Source organism: Ambystoma mexicanum, chromosome 8, assembly GCF_040938575.1.
Source record: "Ambystoma mexicanum isolate Mex_15411 chromosome 8, UKY_AmexF1_1, whole genome shotgun sequence".
Taxonomy (NCBI): Eukaryota; Metazoa; Chordata; class Amphibia; order Caudata; family Ambystomatidae; genus Ambystoma; species Ambystoma mexicanum.
In genome coordinates, this window is record NC_090929.1 from 363,904,558 (window position 1) to 363,923,008 (window position 18,451).

The following is an 18,451-nucleotide window of genomic DNA, read 5'->3' on the forward strand; positions in this document are numbered from 1 at the left end:
CCGGAAACCGCCGCAAGGCAAGTCTCATTTTATTCTAGACACAGCCATCAGGAGACTCGCAGCAGTCAGGACACATAGCTTCCTCAACTTGGGGGGCAGGCAGAGGCTACAGTGCTAATGGCATATCACCAATAAAGCATGTCTATGCATGCAGCTAAACTGCAACTTCACAGACTGCTTCTGAAAGTCATCTTTAACTGAACAGCCCAAATTCAAACATTGGAAGCATCAAAGCTGTATGTATGTCTAATGCTTTGCACACATTTTACTGTCAGAGTGACTATTCTGAGAGAGGAAATTGCCACCATACTAAGTCTACTCAGAAGGAATGAACGTTTGAATTACTAGCAGAGACATGTTTGATAGATTGGTGGTCATTCTTATGTTCCCAAAACACATTTTGTTTTTATGAAAAGCAGCCAGCATCCAATAATCAGGGCATGCTCATCATTCAACACTTAGCTCTGCCCCCAGTCCTGCCCACACCACTAACAAATCGAGTCCAGTCCCGCCCACAGGACTGACAATCCCCCACCCAAGCAAAGGCGATGGAGGGATGGGGGATGGGGCGTGATTTCCCCAGTACATTTTGTCCATTTCAGCACTGGTTAGAATATGGTGCTCTTAAGGAAAGTGTTTTTCCTTCATGGAAGAATACATCCCATTGCTGCATGCACCTCACAATCATGGCCACATTGTCTTAACAATGAAAACTGGGCACTCTGCAGTTCTTTGTGATGTGCATGGAAATACATGCTGGATTTGGGTATGGACGTTCCAGGCAAGCGGGAGACAGGTGGTGCCATTAAAACGACTAGCCAGTGCTTGATATCCCAATGGGCATAAGATATTATCAAACAAAGGACAATTCTGGAATCCTTCATTTGGTATTGATGATAAAGCAAGGATGGAGAAAGAGACATGGTATTGCTTATTTTCCCAGACAATGTCCCTTTAATGTCCTTGATAGGGGCGCTGTGAGAGCTGGCCCCTCAGTCAAGAAGCGTTGTTATGATCCATCAAGCGAGAAGTATAAATGTGTTTGTTGGAGGAGTGAAAGAGAGGCCAGGGAAGTTGTTTTTCGAGTGATTCTTTTCGCTAAAAGGGGTGGAAAGCTTTTCAATTTTCCGCTTGGTTTCTCCTGTGTGGGACTGAAGACACTGCTGGCTTAGGATTAATAATTATGCTTTTTTTTCTACAGCACTGTGCTAATTGTCATGGCTATGCTAATCAGCTACTGTAATTACAATCCGAGTGGAAAAGCCGAGGTAATTTTCATGTTAAGGCAGGAGCGGAAAATGAGGAGGAAATGAAAAAGAACATGGAGGCAGGGAAGCAAACTCCTACACTGATGGAGGCAGGGGAGGCGGTAAGAGGGGGCACCAGCGATACAGGAAGGAGCTGGATGGGAAAGGACATGATGGGAAGGAGGAAAGAGAGAGCAGAAACTGACAGAAGGCATTGCAACAAGAGTAGGGCCTAGTCGATGGCAGCTTCGGGGCACTCCATGGTGATAGTGGTACATCTGAGCAAAAGGCATTGATGGTAGGGTGAGGACTGTCTTCAGAAATCAAGATCGCTAACCCTTTGCTCTGTATTTCTCCAGTTTGGAGAAAGAGAGAGTGGGTTGGGGGGGTGGAAAGGGGTAGCGAGAAAGACAGAGAGCGAGAGACACACTAGCAAGGATGAGCGGGAGGGTAGAGAGAGAAAGAGTGTGCGAGAGAGAAAAGAAGGAGGGAGAGAAACTAAAAGGGGACAGAGGGGGGAGAGGGACGGGAGAGAGAACGCGAGCAGGAGGAGGGCAAATGGAGCCAGTAGAGGGGGATACAGGAGCAGCTAATTGCCCTGATGCCCTCGGGCTTGGGTGCTTTGCAAATGCACACATAAATACATAAATAAATAATTCCTCCAAGCAGTGGCCAAGCATGGCAATGCGCTCTGACTCAGGAGCCTTCTAAGTCCCAGCACGGAATTCTGGCTTGAGTTCTTCCAGGGTGTACCCACAGAGTGTACCAAGCCAAACCTCCTTGCACAGGACTTTTTTCTTCAGGGTGAAAGGCAAACCCTTGTACTTATCCGGGAGGTACGTGTTTTCTCCACCCTCTTCGACTCGCCTACGGGTGAACACATTTTAGTCCTATCTCTCCACTTACTGAATTCAGATAATGTAGATTGTGTCTTTTTAGTAGGTCCCTATAGTTCCTGCAACTTTCTTTCCACATAGCGGTATCTTTGCCATGTGCTGCAGATAGTCCACTCAGCCAGTTCTTTTAAGTGGCCTGCACAATCGAGCCGGAGGTCTTCTGGGGCGTGGCCTGGCAGCGGGTCGGTGCCACAATTAGGAGGCGACACTTACCTCACCTGAATGCTGCCTGTTAGGCCATGCCCCCATAAGAGCGCCGGCTCGATTTTGAAAAAGGGCAAGGGACGTGCCATAACAGGCACCATTCAGGTCAGGTAAGTGTTTTCTTGTCTTTTAATAATGGTGGTGACTCCCGCCAGGCACCTCTTTTACTGGAGAAGTGGGGATCATCACCCTCTCACCGAGAGTGATGATCCCCTGCATCTCTCATGAAAGGGGTCGGAGACGCAATGAACAGCTTGGCTTTTTTCCTGTGTAAAGCCTAAAGTTCTCGTTTGCACACGACAGCTTCAGGCTTTAGAATAAAAAGCCTTGCCTTGGCATCGTGTTGCTGACCCCCTGCAAGACACACCTGTCATTAGAGATGCAGGGAGGTCGGTGACACAATGGCAAGGCAAGGCTTTTTCTCTACAGCTTGAATCTCTTGCTTACACGCGAGAGCTTCCGACTTTACAAAAAAAGCCTTGCCTACAACCAGCCTGGTCGGCTGGGGCTGCAGGGGACTTCAGGGGCCTCGTCTCAAACACAATTTTCAGAGCCTACCGACGTTTTGCAATAGTTGCCTTCTTCCTGCACCATTTACCTTTTCCTGTGAAGGACTACAGACAAGGATGACATTTGGCTCAGCCTCCCCCGATGCAATGGAAGCCCCTTCTCCAGAACCACTGCTCCACACGAAGGAACGATTACAAACCAGTCTGGAACTAGACCTGGGAGAGCCAGGGAATGTAGGGGTAGGGCCAGGGCCGAGCCTTTGGGGTCCGGCCTGGTTCTTAAGGCCAAGCACAAGCCGAGCATGATAAATGGCAATGTAAAACAGTTGAGGGGGCTGGTTGGGGAGGGGTAAGAAAAGGAAAGGGAGTGGGGCGAGACAATGAGCTAAAGGGTTTGGAGAGACAACAAAAAGGGCTAAAGGGGCAAGAAAAGGGGGCTACAATGGACAGGGGCAAGAAAAGGGGCTAAAGAGGACACAAACAGGGGCTGTGGAAAGAATAGGAGCTAAAAGGGACTGGGTCAAGAAAAGGGGCTAAACAGGACTGGTGGCAACAAAAAGGGCTAAAGAAATGATGATCAACAATAGGGGCTAAACAGACTGGGGCAACACAAGGGGCTAAAGGGACTGGGCAATCAAGAAAAGGGGCAAATTGGAGCTGGGGCAGTTAAAGGGTTTCAGAGGCAACAAAAGGGGTTAAATGGGACTGGGACATTCAAGAAAAGGGGCAAAACGGGACTATGACAGCTAAAAGGGTTAATGGACAACAAAAGGGGCTACAATGAACTGGGGTCAACAGAAAAGGCAAAATGGGTCTGGGGCAGCTAAAGGGGCTAAATGGGGCTAGAGGGGCAAGGAATTGCTGGCGGTTAATTGTGCACTGTGTGAGGCCAGTTGTCTGCCGTGTGCCTCTGTCGCCATTCCTGGCGGCGTGCAGGTGAGGCCAGCATTATGTTTTTGACCCTCCTGGGTCTCATTGTATTTTTGTAGTGATCTTCCCACCAGCACTCTCAGCGCCGTTGTTTTCTGTGTTCCTCCCTCGTTCCCCCTCCCCTCCCCAGCATCCACTACTTCCTTGCTCCGAAAACGTGCATTGTGATTGTTCTTTAATTCTGAGTGTTGTCTCCTGTCCAATTGCTCAACTGTTTTGCTTCTCGCTGCCTCATCTCGTCTGCTTGCACCCTGCCCTGTGTCCTTCCCTAGTGTTCTCCCCTTCCCTCTCTCTTCCCCTTCCCCCTCTCTCCTCCCGCTTCTACCTCATAGTGCTCTCTGTCTCTCCTATTTTTTCTAACTGCTTCTCCATCGACTATCCTGCCCTCTTCACTAAATTTGGTAGGAAGAAGTTTAAAAAGGACATCCTGGTTTCCAACTCAGGCCTCCATATCGCTGACACCCATACCAGTGCCTCCTCCAGGCAAACTGTCACCAACATCATCTTTGTTGTTCCTTAGCCAGATCTATGGACCCTACATATGGTCTCTGTGCTCTCTCCTTTCTCTTCTTCTCCCATTTATGGTGGCACCCGGTGGGATGCCCTCATGGCCTCCTTCCACTCCTCTAAGGTCATCATTAATGTTTATGTGAATGGCACTGTCCTGGTCCAAGGCCCTCAGGTCAACCTTCTCCTCTTCGACAAATGCTTCTTGCGCCTCATCAATTTCCTTTCTTCTCCTGCTGTCCCCTCTCCCCCTTCCACGGCTTCCTCGCCTCCCCCTGCTGTCTCCTCCTTGGCTACCTTGCCCTCTCCTTCACATTCTGCCCCCCCTGCGGGCTCCTTCTTTACCTCTGCAGGGCATACCTCTGATTTGTACCCCTCCCTGGAAGTTCTTCAAGGACGGCAACCTTCTCCATATTGCCACTCTTAACTCTCGCTCAGCTGTCAAACACTCCTCCGACATCTGCCGCCTTCTAGAGGAACTTGACCTCAATGTCCTTGGTCTCACAGAGACATGCTTCACGGCCAGCTCTGTAACAAGCTTTGATATTCTCCTCCCTGATGGCTACAAGATCCTCTCCGCCCCCAGACCCAACCGCCCCGTGGGCGGGGTGCGTGTAGCCCTGATCTTCCCTGAGTGGATTCCTGCCTCTGTCATTCCTATGCAGCCCTTCTCGTCTTTCGAATACCTCATCTGCATGCTCTCTCTCTCCCCTAGCCATTCCCTTACTGTGGCTACTATCTGTCGGCCACCTGGTCAGATCTCCACCTTCCTCTCTGAGTGGGAGGAACTCTCCTCTTCACTCCTGGTCTCGACCACTCAACTCCTCCTTCTTGGAGACTTTAACATCCACCTGGATGCCTCCTGTCCTCCCTCTGGACTCTTTCGCGACATCTTCGACTCTCTCTCATTCTCTATTCTCCCCTATGGCTCAACTCACTCTGCAGGGCACATTCTGGATGTTCTGATATCCCCAGACCTTCCCCTTTCTGTCCCTCTCACCACTCCTCTCTCCTGGAGTGATCACTTTCTCCTTTCCTCCCATCTCACCCTCTCTACACCCCAGGCCAAGCCACTTCCATCATTGCCACCAACCTTCTCGGTCATCCGACTCATTGACTCCCTGGCTCCTGCCCTGGCCAAGTTCTGCAACCACTCCTTCACCACTGGAGACTTCCCATCCCCCCTGAAGCACTCCCTTGTGCACCCTCTTCTTAAGAAACCCTCTGCCGAACCCTCCTGCCTGGCTAACTATTGCCCAATATCCATATCTCCCTTCATGGGCAAACTCCTAGAAAAGCTGACCATCACCCAGCTTAATCTCCACACTGTATCTGTTGGTTGTCTTCATGACCATCAGTCTGGCTTCAGAGCTGCCAGAAGCACAGAAACTGCTCTCCTGAACATCCGTGAAGACCTGCTCTCCATCCTTGATTCTAACACCCCCTGTGTCCTCATCTTGCTTGATCTCTCTTCTGCCTTTGACACGGTCAACCATGCCATCCTGCTCAAATGTCTCTGTGATAACCTCAGTATCACTGGTCTGACCCAGGTGTGGCTGACTTCTTTCCTCTCTGACCGACCCTCCCAGGTCCAACTTGGGTCTTTCCTCTCTGATATCTTTTTCTTCACCTGTGGTGTCCCCCAGGGGTCTAACCTCTCACCATGGCTGTTCAACCAATACCTGGCACTTCTTGCCCACCGCATTGCCACTCTCTGCCCCAACTTTCAGTGAAATGCGGATGACACTCAGCTCATTTTCAGGCTACCTTCGGCCACCTCTTCTCCGTCTCTCATCACTGACTGTGTGTCTGCTATCCAGGAGTGGTGTGTCGCCAATGACCTCTGACTTCATGTCAGTAAGACTGAGATTCTCCTCATCGGCACACCCATTCCCTCCTTTCCTGTCACTCTCTGGCCAGCCTCTCTTGGCCCTCTTCTAGCTCCCACCTGCGGGGCTAAATACCTCAGGGTCATCTTCGACTCCACACTCTCCTTCTCTCCTCACATCTGAGACGTCTCTAAGAAGTCACACTACCAGCTGCACCTCCTCAGAGGTTTTCTTCCTTTCCTCTCCTTTGCCCAGAAGCTGACTGTCTCGATAGCTCTGGTTTTCTCTAGGCTGGACTATTGCAACAGCCTCTCTCTAAATCTGCCTGCCTCTACTCTCCGCCCTCTGCAACTCATCCAGAACGGGACAGCGAGACTTGTCCTTGGCTTCAAGCCCAGGGATCATATCTCTCCAGGACTGAAATCTCTGCACTGGCTCCCAGTGGCTGCGATGATTACGTTCAAAACCCTCTGCATTATTCACAAGGCCTTCTGGGGCCTGGGGCCTCAATACCTTCAACTCTCTCTTCCTAAATATCTTCCTTCTTGAGCTCATCCGCCTCCAACTTCCTCAGGGTCAGTCTCTTCTCCAAGCAACGAGTTGGTGGTAGATCTCTTTCTTCGGCTGGGGTCTCCCTCTGGAACAGCCTCCCTGCCTCCCTGAAACTTGAGGAGAACCATCTCCGGTTCCAGAAGCACCTCAAAACTTTTCTCTTTGCTTCTGCTTTTTCTCCTCCTCTCCCCTGCTGACCTCCTGGCTGAAACTGAAACTGCACTGGTTACCTGGTCACCCTCCGATCTCGCCCAGGTCCCTCTCCGCCGGTCTCACACACCTGCACTGCCTGCCTGGCAACCCCCGCACTTGGGGACTGTTCCTGTATCCTGTATCTCTACAGTGTCACTACCAGCACTTGACATCTGATTCCTGCACTTACCTTTGCACTTGCCACCTGCTGGCCGTTACTTAAACTTATTGTTGTTATTCTATTCCTGTGTACTGCACTCTCCCTTCCCCCTTGCATTTTCCCCTTCCCCCATCCCATGCACTTGCACAATCTGAATGACACTTGGCCTAGTATGATCGTTGTCTGTCCCCCTCCCTTGCCTCGTCAGCTAAAAGGGTTAATGGGTAACAAAGGGGGCTAATTGGGACTAGGGGGTCACGTAATGGGAAAACGTGTCTGGGGCAGCTAAAAGGGTGAACAAACAACAAAAAGGGCTAAATGGGACTGGGGGGTCAAGAGAAGGGGCAACACGGGTCTGGGGGAAGCAACAGGGCTTAAGGGGCAACACATGGGGCTAAATGGGACGGGGTCAAGAGAAGGGGCAACACAGGTCTGGGGGAAGTTTAAGGGGTTAACGAGCAACAAAAGGGGCTAAATGAGAATGGGCGATCAAGAGAAGGGGAAAAACAGGTCTGGGGCAGCTAAAGGGAATACATGGGGCAGGGGGTCAAGGAAAGGGGAAACAGGTCTGGGGCAGCTAAAAGGCTTAAGGGGCAACAAAAGGGGCTAAATGGGACTGGGGTCAAGAAAAGGGGAAAACGGGTATGGGGCAGCTAAAGGGGTTGGGGCAATAAAAGGGCATTAAGGGTAATGGGAGGGGCAAGAAAAATAACTAATGGGCAACAAAGGGGCTCACTTACCTGTTTGAATTTGCCAATGCCGCAGCCTCACAGAAGCACTGGAAAGTTCCAGTCCTACCCAAGCCAATCAATGAGTGGCAGGGGTGGGACGAAAAAGAAAAAAAGACACGCTCCTGGTGTGACAGCAGCACTTACAGGAGTGTGTCTGCTTGACTTACTGTCCCAGCTGCCTGACTTCCTGTCCTGGCCCAGCCAATCAATGAGTGGTTGGGGAGGGACCAGCTGTCAGGCGGTTGGGACTGGAAGACAGGCAGTCGCACCCATGTATGTGTTGTCGGCACGTTTTAAAAAAAGAAAAACCTAAGGACTGGGTAGGCGCCCGGTGGGGCTCCTGGCCAGCCGCTGCTCTGGGCATGCACTGACCCGAGATGGGGCTCAGGCCAGAGCTCTAAGTGGGGCTCTGGCTGGCCGCAGCCCCACCAGCTGTCCAATCTCTTTCTGAAACTAATACATGGATATTAAAAATCTGACTGGTGAACTGTGATATTTTTGCACATTAGTACAATCATGCCATAAACAGACTGTACACCCTTTGCTGATAATGCCATTATCCGTCACAAGCTCATCTACCAAATCACCTTCTCTCCCACTCCACTGGAATTACCTACACAACCGTCGCCACCGGGGCCCCCTACATCTGCACTACAACCCAGTCAGCTTTTATCAGTTTGTACACAGCAGTTCCCTTCCACCCACCTTCATCCCTACTCCACCGTCTGCACCATTACCCTACCATCTCCCACTCTCACCTGTGGCCACTCCACTATCTCTATGCACCTCTAGCATCACTGGCAGCATTATCAATACACACCCCTCCACCATTACCCTATCCACCACTACATTCCACAGAACCCTCTACCCCTCCCCCTACAATCACTGGCACCAACCGTACACTCCCCCCTCCTCCTCCTCTCCTACCTCACTGCTGGACATCGGGCTAGGTGTGAATTCATGGTAGTCAAATGTCAAAAGCACAGAGAGCAAATAAAATAACACCACATTTTATGGAGCCCAGATCCCACGATAAACCTGTCTAACAATATATATATATCATTATAGTAACATATTGAGCAAAAATAGTATAATTGCAGCATTGTTATGCACAGGCTGCATGTAAGCCTACAATTGCCAGCATGCAGAGTCATTTTGGCCTAAAGACCTAATCTGGGTTTAAATTTCCAATCAGGAATGCAAGAAACACTGTGAAACTGCATTGCGCTCATTTGAAAGAAGTCATTATTTGACATAATATGCAGCTTTATGCACCCCTTCCGTTTCTAATCACCCACCATCCACTTCTCTTAAAGGGGCCGTAGTCACCCACTGGCTGCTGTGCCTGCATCCATCTCACAATAACTGCCATTTAATGTGCTTAAATGCAACACCAAGACCAACCATAGCTGAGCTCTTCTAATGTGGTAGGTTCCTCTCCTAGCATGGGGAACAGTGGAACACTGCGGGTGCACTGCGTGGCAGCTCTAGCATGCGTAATTCCAGGACTGCTGGCACCCTTTGATCCTTACCTTCCTCCAGTCTAGCCCGCTTCCCCTTATCTCACAGTCACTATCAACACACTTCCACATTCTTCTTCACCAACCAGGAGAACGAACAAACCTACAAAGAGGACCACAGTTCAGCTGTACAACCCGCCGTCCAAAGACACAAATACTAAGATCAGACCTTCTCACTCCTACATGCATGAATCGCAGGAGTCTCCATCCCAAGCCAAGGAAACCACGTTTTGGTAATGTGCAAATGAACAAAGATGCACCAAGTCGAACACCCAGGAATTGGCGAAAACCCAAATCCTGACCACTGCGTGCCACTGAAACCACTCCCAGATAATACACTTAAGAACAAAGTCACACCAACATAGGCATCCACGAGTCGTGGAAGGCCTACAGCTTGACCACCCTCTGCCGTGAGATCACCCACCCTACATGAGGTCAACCAGCCAGAAAGAACAGTGTCTTAGCCACACAGACCGTGAACAGTGCCAATAAACCACAAATGTTGTGATGTTGTGCTGTGTAAAAAACGTATAACATTTTAATCTTTACATAACTATTGTTGAGGCATTCCAGACATTCTAATGTTCCCATCTGTGTACACTTCCATACAGCATAGTCCCAGGAAACTCTTACATAGGTGTGACTAGCACTACCTCCGTCGCTCCCAAAATGTACCCTGACTGCACTGCACTTCCCAAGCTAACGGTGGCCCTTTGCTCTCAAGGTAGAAAGGTGCCTTTCCCCTTTGATGTACTAGGCTACTTTGCAATGGCCTGACAGATCCACTAGGATCCAGGAGTCCAATTGCATTTTTCCCTGTGCAACGAGCCCCATAGAAAGAGACCATTCGTTGTGGAGGTAAGACCTTTATCTTCTCAACAATACCTATACACCCACAAATCCTTTCAAGGGATCCTGGGAGGAAAACCCATAAGATCTAGGAAATACCTGCAGGGATTCAACATCTAACATTGTGCTAAACTTTCAGAAAGAACTGCAGGACTCGCGTGTGCCAAGCCTTATAAATGCCCTAGCCAACTCCTCATGTACCCGTCTGACAATCCAGTGCATCTGCATAAAGGAAAAATACTTTGAGAATGCCCTAGGTCCCAAACCCCACATGGAGCAGTAACAATTGCTGTACTGAAAAAGGCCTCTTTGATGCCAGCTATTCCCAACAGCGACTGCCCCTTAGCCAATATGATAACTGTATCTAAGTCTACGGAGAAGGTTGTGGTGACTGAACTCCTGACCCATCGCCACTCACCAATGACCCTACAGTCCCCGGTTGTTCCACCTATCCATGGGCAGAGAGATGTGCCACGCACCATTTTGGAAGATGCTCTATTGACTAGTAGGTGTCCACTGCTTATACTTCTAGACCTATTTGTTTCCTGCAGCACACACCATTTTACTGCATTCTCAGCCACATACTTGGTGTCGCATAGTCCTATATAATGCCCAATCTCATACTGCAGTAACCTCCCCAAAAGTCAACACTAAATGCAATGTCTTTCCATCAAAGGAATATGTGGGGTAACCCAGGGCTCCCCACTGTCAATGCTGCTCTTAAAGGTTTACAGATAGAGATTATTTGCTCTTGCAACACGGTCTGTCAACTTGACATTGATGACCCAGATTTCAATGTGAATCACTGGCAAGAGAGAGAGAGGCCTATATTCAACCAAAGAACTCTGTCTAAACAAAATAGAACTCTCTGCCTAGAGCTTTATAGACTTTCGTACACTATCTGAAGCACTTTGGTTGGTTCACAGGGGGACCTGTGACTGGAGACTTTTATCAATAAAAGGTTTTTTCTTAGCCAATTGGCCACCCTGCGCACAATCTGAGGATCATGCCTCCAAAAGATAGGACTCTGTCTACAATTGTGGAAGCCATCTGAAGCCCTATGCTTGGCTCCCGGAGGGACATGTGACCCAGAGGGACATGAGACATGCTGTGACACTGTGACACTCTGTCTCCCTTATTGATTCTCCCTTGGGTGTCTGCAGCCAAGGGCCAAAAGCAGAAAAAGGCTGCTCCCTGATTGGACATATTGGGATCAGAAATGGTGTGTGGCCAGAACCCCTGCTCAAGCCAGTTCTTTTGCTGAGCTAACCCTTTACCTGACCTCTGCTTCCACACATAGGGATCCTTCCACTCATTGACCCACAGAGATTCTGTTACCTCACAGGACCAAGGAACATTCCTATTTTGAGCCTGTTAACTGTCTTTTGATTACTTAGTCCAACTCAGAATTTACACCTGCTTTTTCTCAGCCAACCATCTAAACCAGAGGTCGCCAAATGGTCGATCGCGGGCGACTAGTAACTCGCTTGAGCCTCTTCAGTCGCCCGCGCTGGAAATACTGAAAAATGAACACTTTTTAATGTTATATTATTCAATGCTGTATTTTACAGCTATTTTCCTTGATCAGGATCTGAACCCTGGTAGTCCCAATTGCGGGCAGGAAGCTTGGCTGCTGCGCCACGTGGAGATGCTTGTAAATTCACTGACAGATGTCAGTATCACCTTCTGGAGGCTGCCTGTAGTACCAGAGTTGGCCTTGTGCGCCCCCGACACTGTTTTGCTTAAGCAAGCTTCTCTTGTTTGCCAGAGATGTCTTTGGGGTTGGGACAGTATCAGGATCACACAATGAAAATATCACAGTAGCACTGCCGCTCGCCTGGAAATTTTCAAAATGATATTTTAAAAATGGTGCAATTTCTTTCATGTGGCTTCTTTTCAAACTCCACACTGTACATTTCCACTTTAAATCACTTTTATGACACAGGTACACCCACTTTTAGTACATTAAGCGATCCATAGACACGCTGTACAGTAGAAGCCTACCAGGGTAGCTCAGCAGGTTGACAGACCGATGCTGAGATGTTATATATTCAAACCTAAATGCCGTATCATATCATAAGTGTTTCAAGGCGCAACGAGGCAAGGGAGGGGGAACAGAGATAAGACAGATAATGATCCTACTAGGCCAGGTATCATTCAGATTGCACAAGTGCATGGGAAGGGGGAAGTGGGAAAGAGGAAAGTGCGAGGGGAAGGGTACAGTGCAAGGATAGTGCAGACATCAGGTGTCAAGTGCTAATGGTGAAACTGTAGGGGTACAGAACAGTCCCTAAGTGCGGGGGGTTGCCAGGAAGGCAGTGCAGGTGTGCAACTGGGGGGTCTGGGCTTTAGAGCAGAGGGGGTTGCTAGGTGACCAGTACAGGTGACCAGTGCAGTTTCAGTATCTGCCAAGAAGTCAGCAGGGGAGAGGAGGAGAAAAGTCAGAAGCAAAGAGAAAGGTTGTGAGGTGCTTCCGGAACTGGTGATGATTCTCCTCAAGTTTCAGGGAGGCAGGGAGGCTGTTCCAGAGGGAGGCCCCAGCCGAGGAAAGAGATCTACCACCAACTTGTTGCTTGGAGAAGTGACTGACCCTGAGGGAGTTGGAGGCAGATGAGCGAAGAGCTCGAGAAGGAAGATATTTTGGAAGAGAGAGCTGAAGGTATTGAGGCCCCAGAATCCCTTGTGGACAATAAAGGGGGTTTTGAACTTAATCCCCGCAGCGACTGGGAGCCAGTGCAGAGATTTCAGTCCTGGAGAGATATGATCCCTGGGCTTGAGGCCAAGGTCAAGTCTTGCAGTCCTGTTCTGGATGAGCTGCAGAGGGCGGAGAGTAGAAGCAGGCAGATTTAGAAAGGGGCTGTTGCAATAGTCCAGCATAGAGAGAACCAGAGCTCTGGAGACAGTGAGCTTCTGGGGGAATGAGATGAAAGGAAGAATGCCTCTGAGGAGGTGCAGCTGGTAGTGTGACTTCTTAGAGATGTCAGAGATGTGAGGAGAGAAGGAGTGTGGAGTCGAAGATGACCTGAGGTTTTTAGCCTCACAGGTGGGAGCAGGAGGAGGGCCAAGGGAGGCCGGCCAGAGAGTGACACGAAAGGAGGGAGCGGGTGTGCCGATGAGAAGAATATCAGTCTTATTGGCATTAAGGCAGAGATCATTGGTGGTACACCACTCCTGGGTGAGATGAGGGAGGTAGAAGAGGTGGCTGAGGGTAGCCTTAAAATGAGCTGAGTGTCGTCCGCATAGCACTGGAAGCATAGAAAAAGTGCTATAAAATGTTTTTGGCCAGGGTATGGGTTGGGCTGCTTGCTTGCTTATATTCAGGACGGAGGTGGGGATATTTTTGCCCCTGTAGTGAAAATCAAAAGTTGGCATCCATGAACCCACAGTTTAATTTCCTAAAAACTGCTGTCAGCACAACAGAAGCATTTATTTGTAATTAACCAGTTTGAAAAGCATGTAACATCTTTATAAATATAACCTGTGCTTAAACACAGAGGGGCACACAAATAACAGAGTATGTGTGGTGTCTGACAAAAAAAAAAACATTTCAATGAAAACTAGTGAAAGCAGTATTTTTCAATTTGGAAATTACTTTTTTTTATGGAAGTGTGAAATGCACATTTGGAAAAAAATAGTGTGCCTAGCATGTAGAAAGCCTGTATAAAATGCAAAGGAAGGGCACAAAAATTACAGGATATGTGTGTGGTAGTCCAACAAATATCTGTCTTTTTGAGACAGCTACTAATAAATAATAATGCAACAAAGAGGTTTTAGAAGTTCTTAATATAATCGTGAAGGCATATGTTATTCCATCTGTTTATAGCGAAGAAATAATTGGGCAAAAAAATATTGGTAAAAATTCAGAGGCTTATAAATATCCCCACCCCAATATCGCCCGCTAGTAGCTCTCCACTGTTGACCTCCACTACAAGTAGCTCTAGCTAACGTAAAGGTTGGAGACCCCTGATCTAAACCTTTCAGTTCTGCTCACCCACCTACCCTCTTTCTCTCTTGGTCTTCACCCTTTCTTCATTGTCTTCACACAACTATTTATTCTACCCCTCATTGTGCATCTTGATGTCACTCCATTTCTCCCACTCATTCTTCTCGTTGGCCGCAGGTGGCATGAGAAGGCTAAAGTCCCCCAGAATGACAAAGGGTATGTTGTTAGTAAGTGACTCAAGTAGAATGGTCAGATCAGGGTAAAAGGAATTGAGAGGACCAGGGAGTCGATAGAGATCCAGAACATTTATAGAGGTAGGAGTGAGGAGTTGACATGTGACATATTCAAAAGAGGAAGAATTAATGTTAGATGGGTTTGAGCGGGCCATGTTGAGTGTCTTATTTGTATTTGTATTTGTATTTATTTTATTAGTATTGCGCGCCTTGCCCGGAGGCATTCATTGATGAGGAACCCCACAAGGCCACCCTTCCCGACTGGTCCGGGAAATTGACAGAAGGTAGCAGAGTCAGTGTGGAGAGCTGCTAGTGTAGCAGAGTCATGGTGGGAGATCCAGGTTACTGTGACCGCAAGAAGTGAATGTTGAGGGTGATCAGAGCCAAAGTGGTCAGTTTTGGAGGATGACTTGTTGCAGGGGGATTGTGCATTTCAGAGACAATGTGAATGAGTGATAGAGGTTGGGGGAGAAGAGCAGGTGCTGTATGGTAGGCGAGGGGGATAGATGAGGTTGAGATCTAGAGAGCACCGGGATGTCTTATTTGAAGGGTGCTGTGCAGGGGGGAGGAGGAGGATGAGGAGCCCAGAGAGTGATGCAGAAGTTACACCACATTGAAGATGGAGGAGATGAGAGAACGGAATGAGAAGAGTGGAAGGAGGAATGCAGCAAAGTCAAGATGCATGATGAAGGGTAGATGAAATAGGCAAGTGCAGATAATGATGAAAGGGGAAAGCCCAAGAGAGAGAGAGGGGATAGGTGGGTGAGCGGGAAGGGAAGCAGTGGCTGGTTGGCTAAGAAGAAGCAGGTCTAAGTTCTGAGTGTGGCTAGAATGGGGGATAGGTAACTGAAAGACAGTTATGAGTCCCAAAACAGCAATGTTCCTTGGTCCTGTGAGGTAACAAGAAGCTCTCTAGTGAAAGGATAGTCAAGAGGTGGAAGGATACATATGTGTGGAACAGAGGTCAGGAAAAGAGTGAACTCAGCGAGCAGGGCGTCTGTCCGACGCCCTTTCCTGCCGCAACTTGCCCAAAAATGGAGTGGTCCTTTTCTACTTTTGGCACTTTACTGCAGACGCCCAAGCTGGATGCCCAGGGGAGACTGAATAAGGGAGGAAGTGTGTCAGATGTCCCTCTGCAAGCAAATCACAGTGTTCCAGATGGGGCCGACCCCTGCAGGCAGACTCCTGGATGTTGTAGTCTGTGGAAGCTTTGTTTTGCAGGCAGGACCTCAGATGGTGCACAATTTCTTCTGGCAACGCAGGATGTGGCCAAGTCGCCTTGAAAAATAAAACGTTTTTGAAAACCAACCTCCAGATGGTCACATGTCCCTATAGGAACAAAGCACAGTGCTCCAGGTGGCCTCCACACTTGCAAACAGAGTCCTGAGTGTTTTATGCGTAGGGGGCTATGTTTTGCAGGCAGCGCCCTCATATGGTCTCTCTTTTGGTCAAGCAGGAAGTGGTACAAAAAATAAGTTATTGAACATGAACCTCCAGACAGTCAATGCCCCCCAGGGATCCATATACAGTGCTCCAGATGGCTTCCACTTGCAGGCAGGGTCCTGGGCGCTGTAAGCCCCAGTGACTTTGTTCTACAGGCATAACCCTGAGATGGTGCACAGGATCCTCCTGCAAAGCAGGATGTGGCTAAAAAAGAAAAAATACATTTAACATTTTTGGTGGAAAAGAAACTCCAGACAGTCACGCGTCCCTCTGGGAGCCTAGCACAGTTCAATCAAAAGAAGGAAACAGTGGGAACTGCACTCAATGGTATAGCAAAGCAATGTAGTTTAACTTGATCGAAATTCTTGAGAAACGATTCAGGAAACAAACAAAATTACATCACTAAGTGAGTCATACCAAAAAAACGATTGGTGAGCGCCAAAAAAAAAACAACTCGTTTCTTGACCATTGTTGCTTCTTCAGGGGTAAACCCTTGTAATATTCCTGTAGCAATGAAAAAAACATAATCAATGCAGTCGACATTCAATCTTCAGTAGTCAAAAAACATATCAGTGCCCTCCTCCTACGGAAGCAATACAGATCCATTACTAACCTGATATAACCTTTTCTATCAAAGTCAACACACCCCACCTGGTGCCTATCATCGCCCCAGCCACCAGCACGAGAAATATGAAAGACAGTACACCTGACAAACTCCTACCCATATTACTCCCCATCCTGAACAATATTGATTCAGCTGCTGACCCCACAGTTTTAGTGGATATCTACAACCAGGCTATACTCAAAGCACCGAACACCATCGCCCCTCTAAAATTGCGGAAACCTAAACCACAGCGTCACCTTAACACTTGGTTCACGCCGCAGTTAAGAGAATTACGCAAATCTAAGAGAACCGCTGAGGCACATTGGAAAAAACATCCCACAGCATCCAATAAGACTGAGCTAACCCTAGCCTCCTCTAGCTACAAAGAAGCCATCCTTCTTGCTAAAAAAGACTCCTATAACAAAAGGATTACACAAGCGGAATCCAACACAAAAGAACTTTTTAAGATTCTGAAAGAACTAGAATCCCCCATTGCCCCTATAGACAAATGTGTTACTGATGCACTATGGTGTAGTAATATTCAGAAGGCCTTATTATATAAAATAGCTCGCCTACAATCTAAAATCAACTCAAAAAAATCCCTACTACTAGCTGACCCGGACTACAAACAATTACCCAAAAAATCACCTACCTTTAAGTCAACCTGTAAACCTTTCAGCTTCTCACCCCTCTCAATCTGGGAAGTAGAAAACATCATCAGGAAACTTAAACCTTCAAATAGCCAAGGTGATGTCTGCCCTGCCCTGATCATCAAAGCTGCTGCGCACGATCTGGCACCATTCATTACCAACCTCATCAATGCCTCTTTCAAATCTGGAGCAGTACCTGATAACCTAAAAGAAGCGTGGGTCATTCCACTCCTCAAAAAACCTACTCTTGATCCAGTCAACCCATCTAACTATAGGCCGATAACGACTGTACATTTCTTATTAAAAATACTGGACAGAGCAGCCTATTTACAAATACAGGCCTACTTAGAATCAAACAATCTCCCTGGATTTAGGCAATCAGGTTTCAGACTGAGATATGGTACGTAAACTGCATTAATAGATCTCACGACCCAGATCCAAATCCTGAAAGACAATGGCAAACTTGCACTCCTCTTACTGCTTGACCTGTCAGCAGCTTTTGACTTGGTCAACCACCAAACACTCTGTCACCACTTGAAAACTGCAGCACACTTTTCAGACGCAACTACGGCTTGGATCAGTTCCTTCTTGGCGAACAGAACCATGAGTGTCTTCTCTCCCACTGATTCTGCTGAACCCTCACCAGTACCTTGTGGAGTCCCGCAAGGCTCTTGCGTGTCCCCGACACTTTATAATGTATTCACAAAGCCCCTCTTTGATATCCTTGACTATCTAGGTGTCACGTATACCAATTACGCGGATGACACCCAGATACTCATACCTATCTTGGGTAACTATGAAACAGACAGCAAAACCCTCAATGAAATCTACTCAGTAATACAAGCATGGATGGCACATCATGGACTTTGTCTCAATGATGAAAAAACTGAACTGATCATCCTGGGCACTCACGCCAAACTCAAAAATCTTAATCCCGCATTCAAATCCTTCACCATAGATGGTAATCTCATCCCCGTGTCAAATAATACTAAAACCCTTGGTATCTACATCAATGCCACCTTATCCTTCTCCAAACAAACCAATGCAGTAGCATCATCAGCCGCTTACACCTGTAAGCTGATCACTGCATGTAGGCCGTTCATCTCCTCACCCAATTGCATTACTCTTGCTAGAGCAATAGTCCTGTCCAAACTAGACTATTGTAATGCTCTTTACTTAGGCACCAGCCACAAAAATATCAACAAACTACAAGTAATTCAAAATAATGCCATCAGGGCTGCCCTCAACATTCCCAAAAAGGCGCACATCTCTGAGACCAGACGCAAACTACGCTGGCTCCCAGTCGAGCACAGAATATCACTCAAAACTCTGGCCCTCACACACAAAGCCAGGGCTAACCTTGCACCAGCATACCCTACCAACCAACTTAGACCTCACACTTCTTCAAGACCACTCAGAGCAGCACAAGCTAACACCATGTCCATACCGAGA